Below are 19648 nucleotides of genomic sequence, written 5' to 3'. Positions count from 1 at the left end.
CCAGGACTTTGTGAACACTGTGTAGTACTGTTTTTCGTATTTATTACACCGCAAGTTTGTATTTCCTACGATTTCAAAAATATAAATTCTCACAATCAGTCATTTGAGCACGGTCGGCTCTACCATATGTGAAACACGTGCATATCCATGGAGCGACAAGTTTCGAGGGGCGGTAAAATCTGACAGAAATATTATTATTTAAAATAAATATTTCTTGTTGGAAATGACTTCATGGTGATGATGGTTAAATTTAATAAGCTGGCATCTGTTTGAATCCTACATTCATAAATCATATTTAGATCGTACAGTTCTAAAGCAATGGTCAAACAAATCCCAGCCTGAATTGTTTGATTGTTGTCAAATACAAGAACTCAGTTATCGAACAGTAGCGAACACCTGTTCCATTTATTTAGTTATCACAATTTTGATATGAAAACTAGTCTTCTCTTTATGACAAACAAGCTCCTTATCATTGAAGGTGAAAACGAATTTTATTTAAAAATTGTTAACAGGTGTAGAAGGAAAACCAAGAAATAAAGATAAAAGAGCTAGTTGCACTGGAATTGCAAACTGATATATTGAGATTGAAGCTCGATATTGAATTCTATTTAAAAAAAAAAAAAAAAAAAAAAAAAAAGGATTACCATCTATCCTCTGAAAGTGTGTTTGCTTTATCTTTCATTAACATAATAGTTTATTATTTAAAGAAATAAATCAGATACAACGGAGTTGTATTTCAAGAGTTTAGGTCTTTCTGAGTGCGAGTGCACTTTACTTCCCCTTCGTTGTTAATGGTGGGGAAGCATACTTAAAATAATGGCTTTTAAGATTTGTTCTTTCTGGGGAAAGGAGTGGCGGAAAATAATGTGATTGCACGGGGCTGCAAACTGCTTAGGGACAGCCCTGCATTAAGTCTTGACTTTTACCCGAGTCACCGGCTCGTGTGACTGGGTCTCACTTCTCTCAGACCCAATAATCGAACGGATTCCAACCCGTAACCCTGAGATTTCGAATCATCATCATATACATAGTTTATATGTGGCAACTTACATAATTTTAACAAATATGATTTATCTTCTCTCCTCCGTCTCTTCTTATTAAATCGATGGTTAGGGGGAGTCACAGTGACTCAGTGTTAGAACACTTATCTCTTGTGCGTGGAGTTCATGGTTCGATTCTGAGTCGAGTAAGTTTGTAGTGAACAACATTTTGTCCGTGTTTTTTAGAGGTACTCCCGTTTCCTTTCACATTTTCATTCCACCAATTATTCCATCACCATTAATTGCCTTAAGCATCAGTCTCCGTTAGCCTAAAAGAACAGAAAGCGAGAGACGTTAAACTGAGAGATTTCATTTACTATAGAGCGATAGTTTTCTTTCCCTCGGCGTGGGAGACCCGACTTGGATTCCCGATGAGAACTCATGCGATCCAGTGGATCTTGCGTTAAGCTGTAGGCCTAGGTCCACGTCTCATATAGCCTCGCTATTGAAAGGTACGCTACACTGAAAATCAAATCAAAACTATGTCAAAAGCATTCAGCTGAAACATTTATCAAAGTACTAAAATCGAACAATTACTGACAATTTTGAATTATTCTCGTTGGCAGTACTAAGTAGGTACTGTGATATTGCTAACGTTACAATGAACAGATTAATGAGGGTTTATTTCAGTACCAGCTTGGGGCCATGGTGGCTCAGTGATAAAGCGTTCACCTTCGCTGCATTGGATCCTTGGCTCGATCCCAGCTCGCGCCAAGTGAGCTTTGTGGTGGATAAAAACCGTGTGCATGGGTTTCCTCGAGGCTCTCCCATTTCCTCCCACTTTCTTCATTCCATCGTTTTATTCATTTCTCATTATCACCGTCTCCTTTAGCCTTGACGGCAAAATCATGGGACGTAAAATTTAAAGATTTCATTGTTTCAAACTCTGCTTCATCTCAATTAGTGGCACGGTTCTTGTCCAGCATTATTTTTAGGTTTACAGTATAAGTTGCTTTCTCATCACTTTCTCAAAAACTACGCATGAACTTTTTAAATCACGGTTTTAATTTTGTTCAGCTCAATAAGGTTTCATATATGTTTCATTTTTGGACACTTTGTTAACGTTAATAAGATTGTAGAAGTATTAGTCGCACAGTTTTTCAGCGCTAGAAAATGGCGTTGAACTCGGAAGCAGTCGTTCTTTCATTAAAAAAATGTTCCGGTGGAGGCATACTTAGTATTCCGGGGAGCACACTGCTGGCACTATTCTATTTATTATTATATTATAGACGTATTATTTTGATCTCCTCCGAGAGGCACTCCAAGAGCTCCAGGGGGCAGTGCCCCCCCAAAAAAGTCATGTCTGAAAGAAACACTGCTCGGAACAAATGTCATTTTCTTTTAGGAACAAATCACCCAATATATTTCAGTCAAACATTTCCTTGCAAGTTTTATATCTGCAGAACTACATACAGTGTAGCCAAACCCAAACTATCACTTAACTCAGTATGATGTGCTTGTTCCGTAAAAAATACGAAAACTCGATTTAGGGGTCGTTCAAAAATTTTGTGGCCCCTAATCTAATTGACCAAAAAGATCCAATATATTTCAATACAAAAATTTTCTTGTAGGCCTTATATCTCGAGAACTATATGTAGTGTAGCCAAACTCGAACTATCACTTAACTCAGTGTGATAAGTTTATTCTCTAGAACATGCAAAAACTCGATTCTGGGGGCCGTTCAAAAATATTGTGGCCCCTGATCTGAAAACTAATTATTGCCAAAGATCGCAATCTTTTGATTATTTTCTAAAATTCTTGTTTTTATTTACATGGTAAAAGAAATTGGTATAGTTGGTGATTTGTCGAGGTATTTGTTTGGCAACACTTGACAAGACCTGCGCTCAACTCTCTTCTCTCACTCGCACACACACACGCACGGACAAGCACACAAGAACAGCCGAAGACGCACGAGGAGGGGAAATAGAGGACGAGAGTAGCAAATCGAACGAAGTGGGTCAGTTGTCATTCCTTCTCTCTCTCTCTCTCTTTCAACTTCGTCGTCTGCAACCAGTGAGCGAATTTAGGAGAAAATTTTCAGTTTTAAAATTGTAAGGACCAGGAGAGCCAGAACAACTATCCCCATTGGACTGTAGCTGAACTTCGGAATAAAAAGAAGGAAAAGGTAAATATACGTATATTTGATAAGCACAGAAGATAACGTAAGTGATTTTTAATTGACAAATCTCTTTACTTTCTCGGTATAGAGGTAGCTGTATCATACAGGGTCTTCCAAAAGTACTTCTACTTACTAAAAATAAAAATTTATGTCCTAAGATAACCACCAGTGGCGTATTTAGGGGGGGGGGCTTCCGGGCTTAAGCCCCCCCGAAATTTTACTTACTATAGTAAAGTATATGAAATGTCTTGCAGAATTTTCACATTTTCAGGCAAAGCCCCCCCCCCGAAAGTTAGCAAAGCCCCTCCCGAAACAAAATCGTAAATACGCCACTGATAACCACTATACAATGTATGCATTCTTTTCTTTTTCTTAATGCTGGAATAAAAAGAGTGAAAGAAAACAACAGAATCCCAAGTAAGGTCATGGTCACGATTTTGTCAGGGGCGGCTTTAGGATTTAAATTTTAGGTAGGCCCGCTCTCTCGCTTATGGAATCATAGACACATGTGATTGATTAATGACAGTAGGAAATTACTTTTACAGTAGTGGTTGATGCTATTTGTTAAATAATTATCTATACCATTAATATAAATAGTGAAAAATACATTTGTTCTGTATTGTATCTTTTAGCGTTTATATATTTTTCAAAATTTTGGGGTAGGTCCATACCTACCCACTAAAGCTGCCACTGGATTTTTGTCCCTCAGCAAGGTTGCCAATATCAGTTGTTTTATGAAAAAAAAAACAGATTTTTATTTTTTTAAAATTCAATTTGAACAGCAGAGGTCCTCCGTGGCTAATCTGTTAGCGTTCGCGTCTTTGGCGTGGGAGGCCCGGGTTCGATTCCCGGCGGGAGCTCATGTGGTTCGGATTCCATGTTAATCAGTAGGTCCACGTCTCATATAGCCCCGCTGCTGAAAAGGCACGTTAAATTCAAACTCAACTCAATTTAAACATCCTTACATTTTCAACCCCTCATTGTCAATCGGGTTATCAGGCGTCCAGTTTTCTCTGGATGTGTCCTCTTTTTCGGGCCCTAAAAGTAGCCCAGGTCGATGTTTAAGAAGACGGATAAATGTTCTCTTTTAGGGGATAGAAAAGTGGTCGTTCTTGAAGGAAGTCATATCGGTAAAATAATAACATCACCATAACTTAAGGGAAGAAAGAGTTATACAGCTTTAGAAAGCGTTACACAAGAATTATACTTCCACTGCTGTTATTCCCGGCCTCCCCCAACCCACTTTTTTACCCTTGTTGATCTGGAAGCACATGGAGTTAATACTGTATTGCAATTTTAGCGCACGTCCCCAATCTGTTACGACTGTACGGCCTTTGCTTATTGGTGTGACGTGATCACGCCCGTGTTATTCATGAGCAAAAAGTCTGAAGGACTGGTTACAGCGTCAACAGTTGATAGACGTAAACAGAATTCGTCAAAAAACAAAATGTAATATTTAATAGAGGTATCACGACATTGTTTTCGAAGTTGAATAGTAATTAGTATAGTGTTTGCTCAACATGTCGGTACTCTCATGACCGTAGCATGTGACGTATGACACGATAGGAAAATAAATGGCCGGCCACATTTGACAGTTGAAGAGCGAAAGTCCATTTGAAAACGTCGCTGAAGTTGAACGTCAGTAAAGGTGAGAGTTTGAGGCAGAAAACTTCCTATACGTTTTACGATTATACGACTTTGTGGCACTATGAGACGCATTGGTACCATTTGTGATGTGAACAAGGGAAGGCTCGGAACACTGCGTACACCTAGAGGTCCTGCTTCTTCGGCCAAGGTTTTAGAAAAATTTGACCATCGTTTTCAGCATCTTCGATAATTGTATAACGACAGAAAACTCGTAGTGCTTTTTATTGCTCTATAATGAATTTAGTACTAACTTCTTTCGTTAAAGTACTAGTATATGTTATACATTTTCTTGATGGACTCTGTAAGTATGGAATTTTTTTATTACTATTATTTAAATATAATTTGCCTTTGGTGTTTGCTTCAGTGGAATATCAGCTTTCCGTCGCATTTTGTGTGGGCCATTTTTCAACTTGAGGATCTGGAAGGAAGTGGAACAATAACCTACTCACCAATAGTGTACGTAACACACAACAAATAATATTAAAGTAGATGTGATGCCTTCAATACTTTGATAAGACGTATTAACTCGATAACCCGGATTAACAATTAATGTTTGCATAGGGAGATATAAGCTTCAAATGCTTCATAGAACTACTGTGTAGATGGCGTTGGTGTAGCAAATAAAAACTGCTACTAATTGGGACTTGGACTGGTTTTTTTATTCATTTTCAAAACTTGCCTTTCCAATATATACCTAGGTGTTAAAAAATATTTTTTTACAGAATTAAAATTACAACTTTCTAATACAGTGAAACCTGTCTTTAGCGGAATCGAGCGGGACTTGCAAAAATTTCCGTTAAAGTCAGGTTTCCGCTTAGTGGAGGTAGACCTTTCCTTTCTTTTTATTTTAATACATGCTTATAAAGGAGTATACTGAGAAAATATATTGCTGTACGTACATTGTTCGATTACAGTACTTCCTTCTTCTACGAATAAATACACAAAAAATTAAAATGAATACAAAATATACTATGCACACGTTTTCTTTATTTTTCTAATAGCCAAGCAGGGTTTTCTGTGTACATTGCTGCTTGGCTGCTTGACTTTCGGCATACACTTTAAACTGAGAAATTATACTAAGTGAATCAGAATCATTTTTCCGTAAGGCAAATTTTTTGCAGTTCCTTTAAAGTTCTGAGAGCATCTTGATATGTATTTATTCTACACTCTTCTTCGAATTCGGTATCGTATTCCTCCTCTTAATCTATCTCGTTTTCTTCTTTCCGACATTCCGTATGATTCTTGATTAAGTTGCAGGGATTAAGGACAATTTGTGGGGTGAATATGAGTAGTGGTTGGGGAAGGTCAACACTGTCCAGAAATATTTAACAAACGAACGAACATTTTATCGCAGACAGTGTAATGTATATGTCTCAAAAAATGTCTGAACATCTTCTAAACGCTGTAGTTCGGAACTCAGAATTTTCCGCTAAATGTTTATTTTTCTTTCCGTTGTCCGCGTAACACAGTTTCCGCTTAATGAAGGGACTTTTACACGTTTTGTTCTCCAAAATTCATAGGACCGTGAAATATTTCCGTTTAAGACAGTTTTCCGTTTAATAAAGGGTCCGTTGAAGACAGGTTTTACTGTAATAGTACTACAAGGGTGAGCCAAAAAGTATCTACACTTTTGCTACAACACACCGTCAATTTTGATTACTGCCTTCTATATATGCGAGCTTAGAGTTTGTACGCCCATTGTCACGTGTACGAAATTTGATACTGATTGGGTCATTTGCCTTCCAGATATTACAAAGTAAACATGTCCACCCCACTATCAGTTTGCAACAAGGAGAAACAATGAGCAGTGATTCGATTTCTTCTCGGAGGGTGTGAGAGGGACCGAAATTCATCAAAACACGATACCAGGACAGGTTTATTGTGTAAAAGTATTTCTTTTTCGTAGATTGTGAAGTTTAAAAGTGACCAGCTGAGTGTGACGCACGAACAGGGAGCAAAAATCCGTCAACTCCTATCACGGACGACAAAATTCAGAAAGTTCAAGAGGTAGTTTTAGGGCTACTATCGATGAGGTGGCGTCTTTTTTGAACATCAGTGGTAGTTCTGCCCACAGACAGACATGTAGGAAGCAACGCAAAGTCGACCAACTGATATATTTCTTCCTGGAAGGAATAAGACAGTTTCTGGGCCGATGGACCAAGTGCATTGACAGAGGAGGTGTGTATATATAGAAAAATTATGTACATCTGTAATTTTTCATTTTATGTGAATAAATTGTGGATTGAATATAAAATCCGTGCTAAGTAGCAAAACATGGAAAAGTTTGGATTAATGTAAAAATCTGGCCTATGGGCCTAACACTACTCACTGAAAAACTGGCTATCTAGTATTCACTTTGGAAATAGTTCAAATAATCCCCAGAAGAACGCGCGTGCCTATATGTCCCATCAGTTCTGAAGTAACATCTCGGCTGTTTACTCAATATTATCGTTTTGGCACTTAACACGGATTTTATATTCACTCTACAATTGTAGAACGAAAAGTGTACATAGCTTTTGATTCGGCCTGGTATTTGAGAAATATATGCAAATATACAAATTTAATGCTATCTATCTCTCTATACGCTATTGAACACTTAACGCCTGCATACTACTATACAAATAGTCACGTGTAGTGGATTATCTGTACCTGTACATGGCAGCGGTAGTATGCGTGTCTTCCACTCATTAATTTATACACTATTATTTCTTGTTTCAGGAATGTCTTAAGAACAATGGAAGAACAATACGCAGCAATATATACATATACTTACCTTTAAAAATACAGCCACTGGAACATGTAGAAAGCTTCAACAAGCGTATGAAGAACATGTAATACCTTGCTCCTCTCTAAGGAAAATTTTCAACGGTTAAGAAAAGGTGGCCTAAAGCTTCGGAAAAGTGTAATCAAAGACGTTAGTATCAACACAGTTGGTGAAGATGTGTACCAAAGCTCATTCCAGCAGAACAGAGGTAGATTTAACAAGTTTGAAACGGTAAGCTAGCAAACACCAAACGTTGGTTCTACTGTATATTGTAATTGGACGCTTTATCGCGCATTTGCCAACGTAGCCGCTAGAAAGAAGTACATAAAACTGTAACTCTAACTCAAGTTCAGCAAAATTTTACTCTTGAGCCAAGTATTTGTAAGTTGCTGCTCGTCATTCTGTCGCTGATAACGGAAATAATTCGTCTGGTATTTGTAGGATATTCAGTGTAACCTCCATCACCGCATCCTGAGTATTAAGCTTTGTGTTTGTACGCTGTGGTTTCTTTCCTCAAAATTACTCGAGGTTTTTATCGTAACAGTTCTTATTCTCAATTTAAGTCTCTTTTTCACAGCTAAGATATTGGATTTAGTATTTGTAAGCTGTGATTTCTTCAAAATTATTTAAAGTCCCTGTTTGCAGTTGAACTTGAATTTTGAAGCAGTGATTCATCTTAGAATTATTCTTTAAGTTCACAGCTTAAATAGTTAAGTACAGTATTCATAAACTGCAGATGCTTCTCAGAATTATTCAAAGCCCCACTTCTAAATGGACTTGTATTTTTGTAAATCCTTTCATAGCTAAATACTCATAAGTTCAATTTCTCATAGTCGAGATATCGATTACTCGATAGAATACTGTGATATATTCAGATTTTGATTTGATTTGATTTCAGTGTAGCGTCCCTTTCAGCATCGAGGCTATATGAGACGTGGACCTACAGTTTAACGTGGAATCCGAATCACATGAGTTTCTACTAGGAATCGAACCCAGGTCTCCCATACCAAAACGCGTAAGCTAACATTGTAGCCACGAGGGAACTCTGTCTCTTCAAATTCTAAGTCCATTGTAACAGTTGTGGTATTCTCTCCTCAGTTGTAAATTGCGATATACCCTTTGCTCTTTCACAGCCGAGGTAATTTCTACGGAATCAAAAGATGTGAATAACCATCCAAACTCCCGAATCTTGTCATAGCTGCCGTATTATTTCCGTCTATAGACTAAGGATAATACGTACTTTCTTGTTTCTCTCTTAGAGCTGAGGTAAACACTTGGGTATTGTGTGCTGCGAATCTTTCAAAACGTCTTAATCCTTTACCGATTCAAGAATGAATCTCATTCACATTACATGTAATAGTGTTAGCATCTTATTTTCCGTTGTTGTCACTATCATTCATGTAATTCTCGTTCTTGTAACTTTAAAAAATCAATAAACTTCTTTCCACATTATTCCGTACCTTCATTTCGAAATTGGCACTGGTTTGGTGCTTATCAAGAGTTTGTCAAACTAAAGAAAGCGTTCCTGCATTCCTGGAAAAGCATCTAGCTGTACGACTCTGTTACCCAGATGTATTGGTAAGCATCCTTCGATTTCTCTTTCTGAGTTCTTTGCTAGGGCTGAGTTCTTACTGCGCGGACTTCAGTTCAACGCTTCGCTCTTTGCATCATTCACAGCCAAGGCGAGTGATTCTCAATCTTGGGTTGGACGACAGACTGAAAAAAAAATAGTAAACGTTTGCGGATAACAACTTGTACACTCTAGACACATGACTTTACTATTCACTACATAGCTTGGTGGCATTATTGTGAATCAGCAAATCATTAGAGATACAATGACTCCGCTGAGCATAAAAAGATCTACAGCCAGCACCCACATAATTTGGTAATAAAACAAATCGAAGTATCGCATAACGTGGTAGTCTGTAAATCTCCGAATCTTACGATTGCTATCTATCTCTACTACATATACGAGGATTTTTGTACATCCCACAGTAAACTAATTGACTCAAGCTCATATATTTGTCACGTCAAAACCGAGCTGTCTTCATTGTGGTGAAGAAAGCTGACATTCGTACGTTTGTGGTTTGAACAAAACTTGGCAACGCAATAATGGACTCATTCTGGTTGCAGACTTTTCGTCTCATTGTCGAAAACATCATCTGTATAATCAGAACTGCAGGAAATGCCAAGACCTGGTCCGCATGACACTGTTTGTATTACGTACGGACGCACTAGATTGTGATACAATTTGTCAAGACTTCGGAAGTCCAATTTGTGTAACATTCGCAGAAAACACGGTTCCTGTTCAGGTCTTTGTCACATGGAGGACAGAAGGCTAATTGTTTAGGATGTATATGTTTCCTTATAGGACTCTTTGACAGACCACTTTATGAAGGACAGGAGTCTAACCACGACAACTGGATGAAGAGAAGATATATTCTACTCTTATCGATTCACTTATCTGCTTTCGATTTCGAGCCATTTTGAACATCGGCATTTATTTTCGCGTTTCTAAACGGCTGAAAACGGAAACTCACTAGATAACTTCTGATAACGGTACCTCACGCAAAATAATATTGTCTAGGACGCTCTTGTTCCAGATGTCAATTATGTTTTATCTATTTCAAGATATCACATAATTACTGTAAAATTAGCGGTATTTTAATTTCGCTGGGATGAGGCTTCTTAAGATACTACTACTATTTTCTAATGCTTTAATTTATTGGTGAAAAATACACTACAAATTTATTCAAAATACAGGCATTTTGTAATTAAAAGTTCTGTCATTAAAATTATTATTATTATTATTATTTTATTGTAATAACCCTCAAACTTAGGAAAGTTGGTGAAAACACAAAAGTCAAAAAGGAATAACTGACAAGAAGGAAAAAGGTTCGATCTTGCGTTACGAAGTGTGACAAGGGTTGGGAGGTGGTAAAAATTGGTCAAAAATAGCGTTATGTAATATGAGAAAAGCCCCCAAGCCTTTGTTGACTTGGCCCTCACTACCCGGAAGGCCTTATATGCTGAAAGGAAAGAAGCAAACTACACTGAGAAAAAAAATGTAGGTGGCATACTTAAAAACGTAGGTTACATTCGTAATTCCTGTAGTTTCTGGACTTAACGTACAACCGTATATAACATCCTGCAGCAAACGTATAGCTGAAAAAGTATGTATTATACGTACTGTCTGCACAAGTGCAATGACGTCATTCGTGTGACGTTATCTGCAGTAACAAGTATATACGGAGGTAATATCTAGCTTTGTGACGTCAGGGTCGTATGTAGCATGTGGGTTAATAATGACGACATACACTGACTATCAGGACGGAGCATGATTTCAAGAAGTATGCAATATACGTTCTGTACGTATGTTTCTTGCGTTCAACCCCGAGACAGCATCTATATTGTACTTGTGCCCCATACGTACGACTAGATACAGTATACGTATTGTACGTATGTATTATACAGATTTTCCTTATGTCGCACACAGCTTGTCCAGATACAGCATACAGAATATCCGTATGCACCATACAGAGTGCATATATGTAGCTTACAGACTGTCTGCATGCAGCATATAGATTATACGTATGTCGCGTACAGGTTGGCCATATGTAATGTATAGATTGGATGTATATAGCTAATAGGTTGTCCATATGAAATATACAGATTTTACCTGTATCGAATACGTATTGCCTTCTTGTAATGTATGGATCGGACATATGCAGGATCTAGAGTGTACGTATAGTGCACCATTATTAAAGTGCTGCAACATACTGCAAAGTGCATGATACATTCTTACTGTAATGTTGTCAAATATTGTTTTACTCTGTATGAAAACAAAAATAGCTTAAAATATGGTTGATCTCCTTTGTGCCAATAATAATAAAATTAACAATACTACACTTTTCAAATCTTAGTTTGGAGCAGTGAAACTGTCCAAAGAAATGTATTTACCTGCAGGGTGTCCTATAAGTTTGGGCTTCCTGCTAATTCGTTGGAAAGCTACTGCAAAGTCAAGTGTTGAAAAGTGACACAAGCGTTAATTTTAAAATTATGGGCACAAAGCAGGGGCGGATCCAGGACGGACTTCTGGGGGGGGCGGTCGGCGGTAATACTGCTACTTTTAAGAGCTCCAAACTTGTTATGGATGGGTTTATTTATATATAAAATAAGAAAGTTTCCTCTTGTGGGGGGGGGGGGGCGATCGCCCCGATCGCCCCCCTCTGGATCCGCCCCTGGCACAAAGGAGGTTAACCATATATTAAACTATTTTCGTTTCCATACAGAGTAAATCAATATGTGATATATTACTGTAAGAATTTATCATATGGTTTGCAGTTAGTTAGTTGCAGCACCTCAATAATAATGCAAAATGCACAGCCTTATACAATCCTATATTCAAACTCAAACAAGATTTACGTACAATCATTTATTAAGCTGTTATCATCCATTGCTTGTACGATATAAAGATTATTTTACCTCATTCTTTTCCTTAATAGTATCTTCTACTAAAGTGCAGTTGTTACCACAAGAGGCCTGAATAGAATTTTCCAGAAATAACTTCTCTGTACATTTTAATTAACAGGTTTTTTTTTTTTTTTTTTTAATGTCGCAATAATTAAAAGTGTGGTGTCAGCCGGAAACGCATTCGCTTACAATATTATTCCTACTCAGTACTCGCCATTAAAAACGAAACACCAAGAAGGAGACTGGGTAGATGCGCCAAAGTTCCCAGGCCGATACCTAATAGTAAGTGCAGAATACTCTTAAACGTTCGCTGTATTCGCTGTGTGACAACGTGGTGACAGCGGAGGCGTTGTGCAGCCATCGACTAAACATATTTATTCTTCCCTGCTATAGACATTCTGCAAATTTGGACTTTCCTGGATGCATCCTTCTTAGTGCAACATTTTAAGGAAAGAGCAATTTAACAGTCTCATACATTGCTTAAAGAAAGAGCAATGATTCTCAGAATTACTCGGAAGATATATATACACAATAATTTAAAACGGTTATTTCAAACTTTGCAATTCAAAGCACGAAAAGAACTATAGATAAAGGAACACTGATTTTAGCCAAATAGTAATTAGTAAACTCAATCACACTCAGTACCATTAGTTGCTTGGTGTTATCCGTAAGTCAGAGATCACGGTATCTCATTTCGTATAGATTTTTGCATTTGTTTAACGCTAAAAATGTATTTTATCGCTAATTGAACCCAGTACCATATATATACCGACAGGACGTACCTTAGTCACAAGGTGACATGAGTGAAACACTAAACTATTCGATTGACACCTGCGGCCTTGTCAACACTAGAGAAAGTTACAAAGTGATTAAGTAAATACGGAACATAGTTCATACAAAGTATAGCGATGTATGAAGTCTCCGTTTCATACGACTTGGATAAAGGATACATCTGAAATAGCAACAAAGAAATATATAATGATTTCTCTGGATAATTTGGATTAGTCCAGAATTCGAACACACACACGCTGGTAAGTCCAACATTTTTTTTTTTTTTAACTTCTTTCTTCGGATTCCCAATAAAGTTGACTACTGAAAAGCTGAGTTATAGATTCTGTATTAAAACAACACCTTCGCTAGACATGTTCAGTATACACATTGTCTTACATACAGAACAATACATTAGTTATTAATGCATGTCTGAAATAATAGTGCTTCGTATAGAATTTTACTTCATCCAATCGCAATAGCACAAAGATAAAAAATATTGCTAGGGATAATGTTCTTATTACAGAGAAAAAGAATTAAAATGACTTAACATTAACAATCATTTTCTTTAAACAGAGATAATATTTTATTATAATTTATGGAAGAAAGAAATAATTTGTAGTACAGTATCTTTATTAGGGTTATATATTCGTACAAAATAATGTAAGTACAACTGAGTCTGTCTTCAGAAAGGGCGTACTTTTAGCCACAACCTACACTGCTTCTTTTGACTGTCTTTCAAGCAGAATCCTGGTTTGATGCACGAAATACCTGCAACAAAAATCAGAAAATATTTAAAATGTTATATTCAGTGTGCTTAATTTGGTTGTACTTAACAATACAAAGTATCTTAACATTTTTGAGATTAAATGGACAAAATCTGTTAGGTCAGGTATGGACTTTTGGGTTGCACGTAGAAAAACTATGAAGTGTTTATTGATGCTGAACAACAACTCAAAATGTATTACCATTCAAAAGTAAGTGGGTACCTCAATGGTGTTCGGGCTACCATGGGGTACCTAATGTCTGTATTTTTTAGATATATGAAAATATATGTCTCTAAAATGTAAGGAACTGACATCTGTTTACCGAAAACCTCAACTCGGTAAGCCTTATGGATATCGAGATATGGGAAAATAAAGAGCGACACTACAGAACTGTGGAGTTTGCGTACTAGATGGTGCAGTTTCGGAAACGTAATTACGAGGGCTTACAACAACCTCAAAAGTAGTTTCAATTAAATACACTACACACACGCCCTGATGGGGGTTTTCGGGTACCATGATATTCCCAGAACTCTCATTTCTAAATATTCTAAAATATGTCTTAATAACGTTTTAAAGAACGTTAGAGGTGTGTGTTTACCGAAACCGCAAGTCGGTACGCCTAACAGTTACCGAAATATGGTGAAATAAAAAGCGACACCATAGGTACGTGGAGCTTGCATATTAGACAGTACAATTTAGAAAATTAATTAAAATATGACTATCAAGATATTGTCAAATAAAGGGAGGATCCATATAGTTATGGGGTTTTCGTGTTAGGTGGTAAAATTTCCGAAACCGGTCATGTAAAGTTAATAAGCATCAGTAGCAATTTCATCTTAAAATAATTAGGTATTTCCATGGAGTTTAAGAACATCATGGGGTCTACCAAGATTAAATTTTAAAAGTTTTGTAAAATATATTTTGACATTTGTAAAGAGTATTAGAAATATGTATTTACCTAAAAGTTCCAGCTAGTACATCTAGCAGCTAGAGAGACACCATACAATAAAAGCGTATTAGATCTTGAAATTTCAGAAAACAATTATTGATCCTAACAAAAGTTAAATAAGATGGTACTTATATGGGTTAAGTGAGAACCTCAGACTCGTCAGTACAATTTCGATCGAAAGATTAATTCAGCTCTAAATTTTCTTTGGACAATTCCAAGCGTTCATCGGGCTCTGAAATAAAGTGAACATTTTTTGTCAATATCTAATATAGCAAGCGAGATATAAGGAATTATGTATTTTATGACGTCGTAAAAATAGAGACCCACATGGATTTGTACTTTTGAGTATTTGCTGTAAGAAGAAGAAATTTCAGAAAACAACCGTATATACCTTAATAGACAATTAAATGGGCGGGGGCACAGTGGCTTAGTGGTAGAGTGCTTACCTCTGGTGTATTGGGTTCTTGGTTCGATCCACGGCCAAGTCAGTTTGTAGTGGACATCGTATTCGTGGGTTTTCTCGGGGTACTCTCCTCCCACCTTTGCATTCCATCAATTCTGTCAACAACATTCACTTGCTTTAATCATAATCTCCCTGAGACTAAAATGCATAATCGTGGGTCGCTACACTGAAATATTTCCTTTTATTTAATTTTAAAATTAAATAGGGAGTTAAGTATGATCGTATTTCTATGGGTTAAGTGAATACTCCAATAGTTTCTGCAAAAAAAAAAAAAAAAGATTAGTTAAATACCCTACCACTAAGCTACTGTGTCCCCGCCCACTGAATTGTCTATTAAGGTATATACAGTAGTTTTCTGAATTTTTTTTCTTTTAGGAAAGACCCAAAAGTACAAATCCATAAAGATCTCTATTTTCACGTCATAAAATATATAATTCCTTATATCTTATTTACTATGTTAGATATTGACAGCGAATTTTCATTCTTTTGCACAGCTCGATGAACCCTTGGAATTGCCTGAAGAAAACCTAGGACTGAACTAATCTTTCGATCGAAATTGTACTGAGGTACTGATTTAACCCATAGAAGTACCATCTTATTTAATTTTGTTGCGACCAATAATTGTTTCCGAAATTTCAAGCTTTTATTTCACAGTGTTTCTCCAGATGTTAGATGTACTAGCTGGAAGTTTTGGGTAAATACATATTTCAAATACTGTTTACAAATGTCAGATTATATTTTCAAAAGCTTTTAAAATTTAATTTTGGTAGACTCCATGATGTTCTAACACCCCATGAAGATATCTAATTACTTTAAGATGAAATTGCTACTGGTGTTTATTAACTTTCCATGACCGATTTTGGAAATTTTAGCATCTAACACGAAAACCCCTTAACTGTGTTGGTCCTCCCTTTATTTGACAACATCTTGATAGCCGTTAGTCATATTTTAATTCAATTTCCGAATTGTAGCGTCAAGTATGCAAGCCCCACATACCTATAGTTTATTTTCCCATACCTCGGTATCCATAAGGCTTACCGAGTTGCAGTTTTCAGTAAAAAAAAAAAAAAAATCAGTTCTTTACATTTTAGAGACATGTATTTCCATATATCTAAAACGCAGAAATTAAGTACCGCATTGGAACTCCATTGGAGTACTCACTTACTTTTGCATAGCAGGGTAAAAACGCCAGTGGTTCTCACTTTAAGGTTGAAAACATACTATTTTGTCTCTTCTCTGAGCATCGTGAATCTGTCGGAGCTGTACCATAGTTGGAAAGACTCACTGATCCTTCCTATAATGACCATGTAGTTAGAATTAAAAAAGGAGTAGCCGTTGGAGGAAAAACAATATTTTAAAATCCTTGCACCAGTAGTCGTCACCTTAAAATCAAAATGTTCCAGTAGTAGTCAGGATTTTCTACCAGTGTTCGTCACTCAAATAACTTGACATAATTTATTCAAAAACGCACTGTGTATCAGTTTAGGGTTAAGAATACAATATAAAGTAGTAAGCTTAATAACTTTGCATCACTTTTAGCACTCAAGAAATAAAATAAAAACGTTTTTACATACTTTTTAAAGCAATTTCAGAGAGAAAAATGTCAACTGAATTCAAAAGTTAACTGTATATCACTTCCACGTTAAGAGTACAATATTAAATACTATGTTTAATAACTATACGTCACTTTAAACTCTCAAGAATGAAAATAAACGTTTGTACATACATTTTAAAAACAATCTGAGAAACAAAATAAGTTAACTGAATTCAAAATTTAATTATACATCACCTTAAGCTTGAGAATACACTATAAAATACAGAGATTAATAAAAAATGAAATCTTTAAGTTTAACGTCCCACGATTATGCCGGTTAGGCTACAGGAGACGGAGATAATGAGAAATGAGTGAAATGGTGGAATGAAGAAAGTGGGAGGAAACGGGAGAACCCCGAGAAAACCCACGAGCACGGTGTTTGTCCACTACAAAGTCCACACGGCGCGAGTTGGGATCGAACCAGGGACCCCAAACACCGGAGGTTAACACTCTACCACTGAGCCACCGCGCCCCCCTGAGATTAATAATAATGCATTACTGAAGAATGAAAACAAAAATGTTTTAGCTACCTATATTGTATTTACATGTTACCGGTATTTCTCATTAACTTTTTTTTTTTTTTTTTTTGATACCTCATGATCAAGTGTAGGGATGCGCAAGAGAAAAGATTTGAGATTGTCTCCTCTCGAAAAGGTGCCGCGAAAGTTATGTCTCGTCTCGAAAACTGGATCCGTTTCTATTGGAAGAGCTCTATCTCGTCTCGAATTTCGTAACAAAAATTCTGTCTCGTCTTGTCTCGTGCGCATCCCTAATCAGGTCCATAGCCAAAAACTTCATTTCGGAGGGGGTTCGATAGGGCTTTGGGATATCCGAATTTAGATATAGATAATCGATATTGACAAACTATCGAAACTTGTTCGAAATATCGAAAAATACAGCAATATCGAAATATAAACAATATCAAAAATCGAAAATATAGAAATATGAAAGAGATCAAAAATATGGATATATCGATCAAAAATGGATATATGATCTTGGAATACGATTTGGTGGAATAATGAGGGAGAAAAATAATCATTGATTAAATATTAAATTGAAAAGAAATAAGAGCCTGACGCTCAAATACTTATCTATCCGGCACCCATCTTGATCCCCATAAAATATCATGAAGTGCTTGATTGATTCTAAACCCAATAATAGTAATAGTAATTTAACAACAAACACAGAATATATAATTTACGCACCTTGAAATGTAGAAATTAATGATTGTAATCCCCAGCTTTCCAATAGACGTTTGATTTCTCCAAATGAAGATTCGGATATCTTGTTTCTTCTCAAGCAATAATGGGTTACAATAATCAGTTGCAGTCCAAAGCCAAGTCACTAAGTTAAGCATGAAAATAAAGAATTCATTAGTTAGATGCATACAAAATCCTACGCATATAAATCCGAATCTACTTGTATTAAATTGTAAATTTAAACAAACTAAATTATACTACTTTGGAAAGCGTCTCCAAATATAATGTTTTCATTCTAAAGTGAAGGAATTTTTAAAATCGGATGACCCGTTTGCGCTGTACACTCGCTATGCGTCCAATGTGAAATGAAAATGCAACATTGCCATTTACCTGGACCCACAACGTAAGTGAGTGAAGTTACTGTCTTTTACGCTAACATGTCGATGGCCAGCCCCCGTTTCAAACAGTAACTTCATTCACTTATGTTGTGGGTCCAGGTAAATGACAACGTTGCATTTTCATTTAAAATTGGGTGCATAAAGAGTATACAGCACAAACATCTCGTCCGATTTTTTTTAAAAAGTGTTCACTTTAGATTGAAAACGTCATATTTCGAGATGTTTTTCCTCTTACATTTTGTTGTAACTCTGATAATAACAGAGTTATCCTATGTCAGGGAACGTTTGAGACATCCTGTATACATCATAAGAAGTTCCTTTCTAAATTCTACACGGATGTGGTTTCATTGAATGTGAGGTGGGTGATACACATTAGGCCTTTTGGGAGTACGTCACACGGACGACCGTAATTTTGTGTTCAAAATTTTTATGAATTGATGGGATATGTGATACATATGGCCACGGACTAGAATTTTCTCAGTATGTCAAATATGCAATCAGATTTCATGCAGCTTAATTTGGTGAAAAGCTATTGCCAATTGAACGTTACATTTACCTCTTTCTTGCAGATGTTGAACCATGCCGTTAGCACGTGAGGAATGGATCGAAATAATCAAACTGTGGGGCGGGAGGAGTATATGTGCAGTGGTTGCCGATTGCAGTCATCCACAATGTGACTCTGTGTCACATGTTTCAGTGTCACAGTAATTAACTAAATTTGAGAAGACGGGGACATTCGTGAACATACATCGTAGCGGTTCAAACTCGCGGAACCTTTTTCCTTCCCCATTTTGAACCGGTACATGAAAATGCCATTTTCTCCATGTTTGCCTGCGCCGATTTTGAAAATTCCTTCACTAATCGATTTCTCTCGTCGAGTACTACAAGAAACAGTTAAAATCTCGCGGGCCCTTTTTTCTTCCCCATTTTGAACTGATACATGAAAATGCCATTTTCTTCATGCTTGCCTGCGCCGATTTTGACAATTCCTTCACTAATCGATTTCTCTCGTCGAGTATTACAAGAATCAGTTAAAATCTTGCGGCCCTTTTTTCTTCCCCACTTTGAACCGGAAAATGAAAATGAGATTTTCTCTATGTTTGCCTGCGCCGATTTTGAAAATTCCTTCACTAATCGATTTCTCTCGACGAGTACTACAAGAATCAGTTAAAATCTCGCGGAACCTTTTTCCTTCCCCATTTTGAACGGGTACATGAAAATGCCATTTTCTCCATGTTTGCCTGCGCCGATTTTGAAAATTCCTTCACTAATCGATTTCTCTCGTCGAGTATTACAAGAATCAGTTAAAATCTTGCGGCCCTTTTTTCTTCCCCACTTTGAACCGGAAAATGAAAATGAGATTTTCTCTATGTTTGCCTGCGCCGATTTTGAAAATTCCTTCACTAATCGATTTCTCTCGACGAGTACTACAAGAATCAATTAAAATCTCGCGGTCGTCTTTTCTTC

At 36.7% G+C, this 19648-nt stretch overlaps 1 long non-coding RNA gene across 1 annotated transcript; it reads left to right on the top strand.

The window, feature by feature from the left end:
* The first annotated feature begins 2929 nt into the window (after positions 1 to 2929).
* On the top strand, positions 2930 to 9010 carry LOC145683550 (uncharacterized). The gene is made up of 3 exons (XR_014131145.1): positions 2930 to 3165; positions 6713 to 6984; positions 7525 to 9010. It is a non-coding gene; the product is annotated as an uncharacterized LOC145683550 (long non-coding RNA).
* Positions 9011 to 19648: the final 10638 nt, after the last annotated feature.

The sequence above is a fragment of the Thermobia domestica genome, chromosome 4, assembly GCF_964235325.1.
Source record: "Thermobia domestica chromosome 4, izTheDome1.hap1.1, whole genome shotgun sequence".
Taxonomy (NCBI): Eukaryota; Metazoa; Arthropoda; class Insecta; order Zygentoma; family Lepismatidae; genus Thermobia; species Thermobia domestica.
This window is presented reverse-complemented; position numbering and strand designations above follow the sequence as displayed.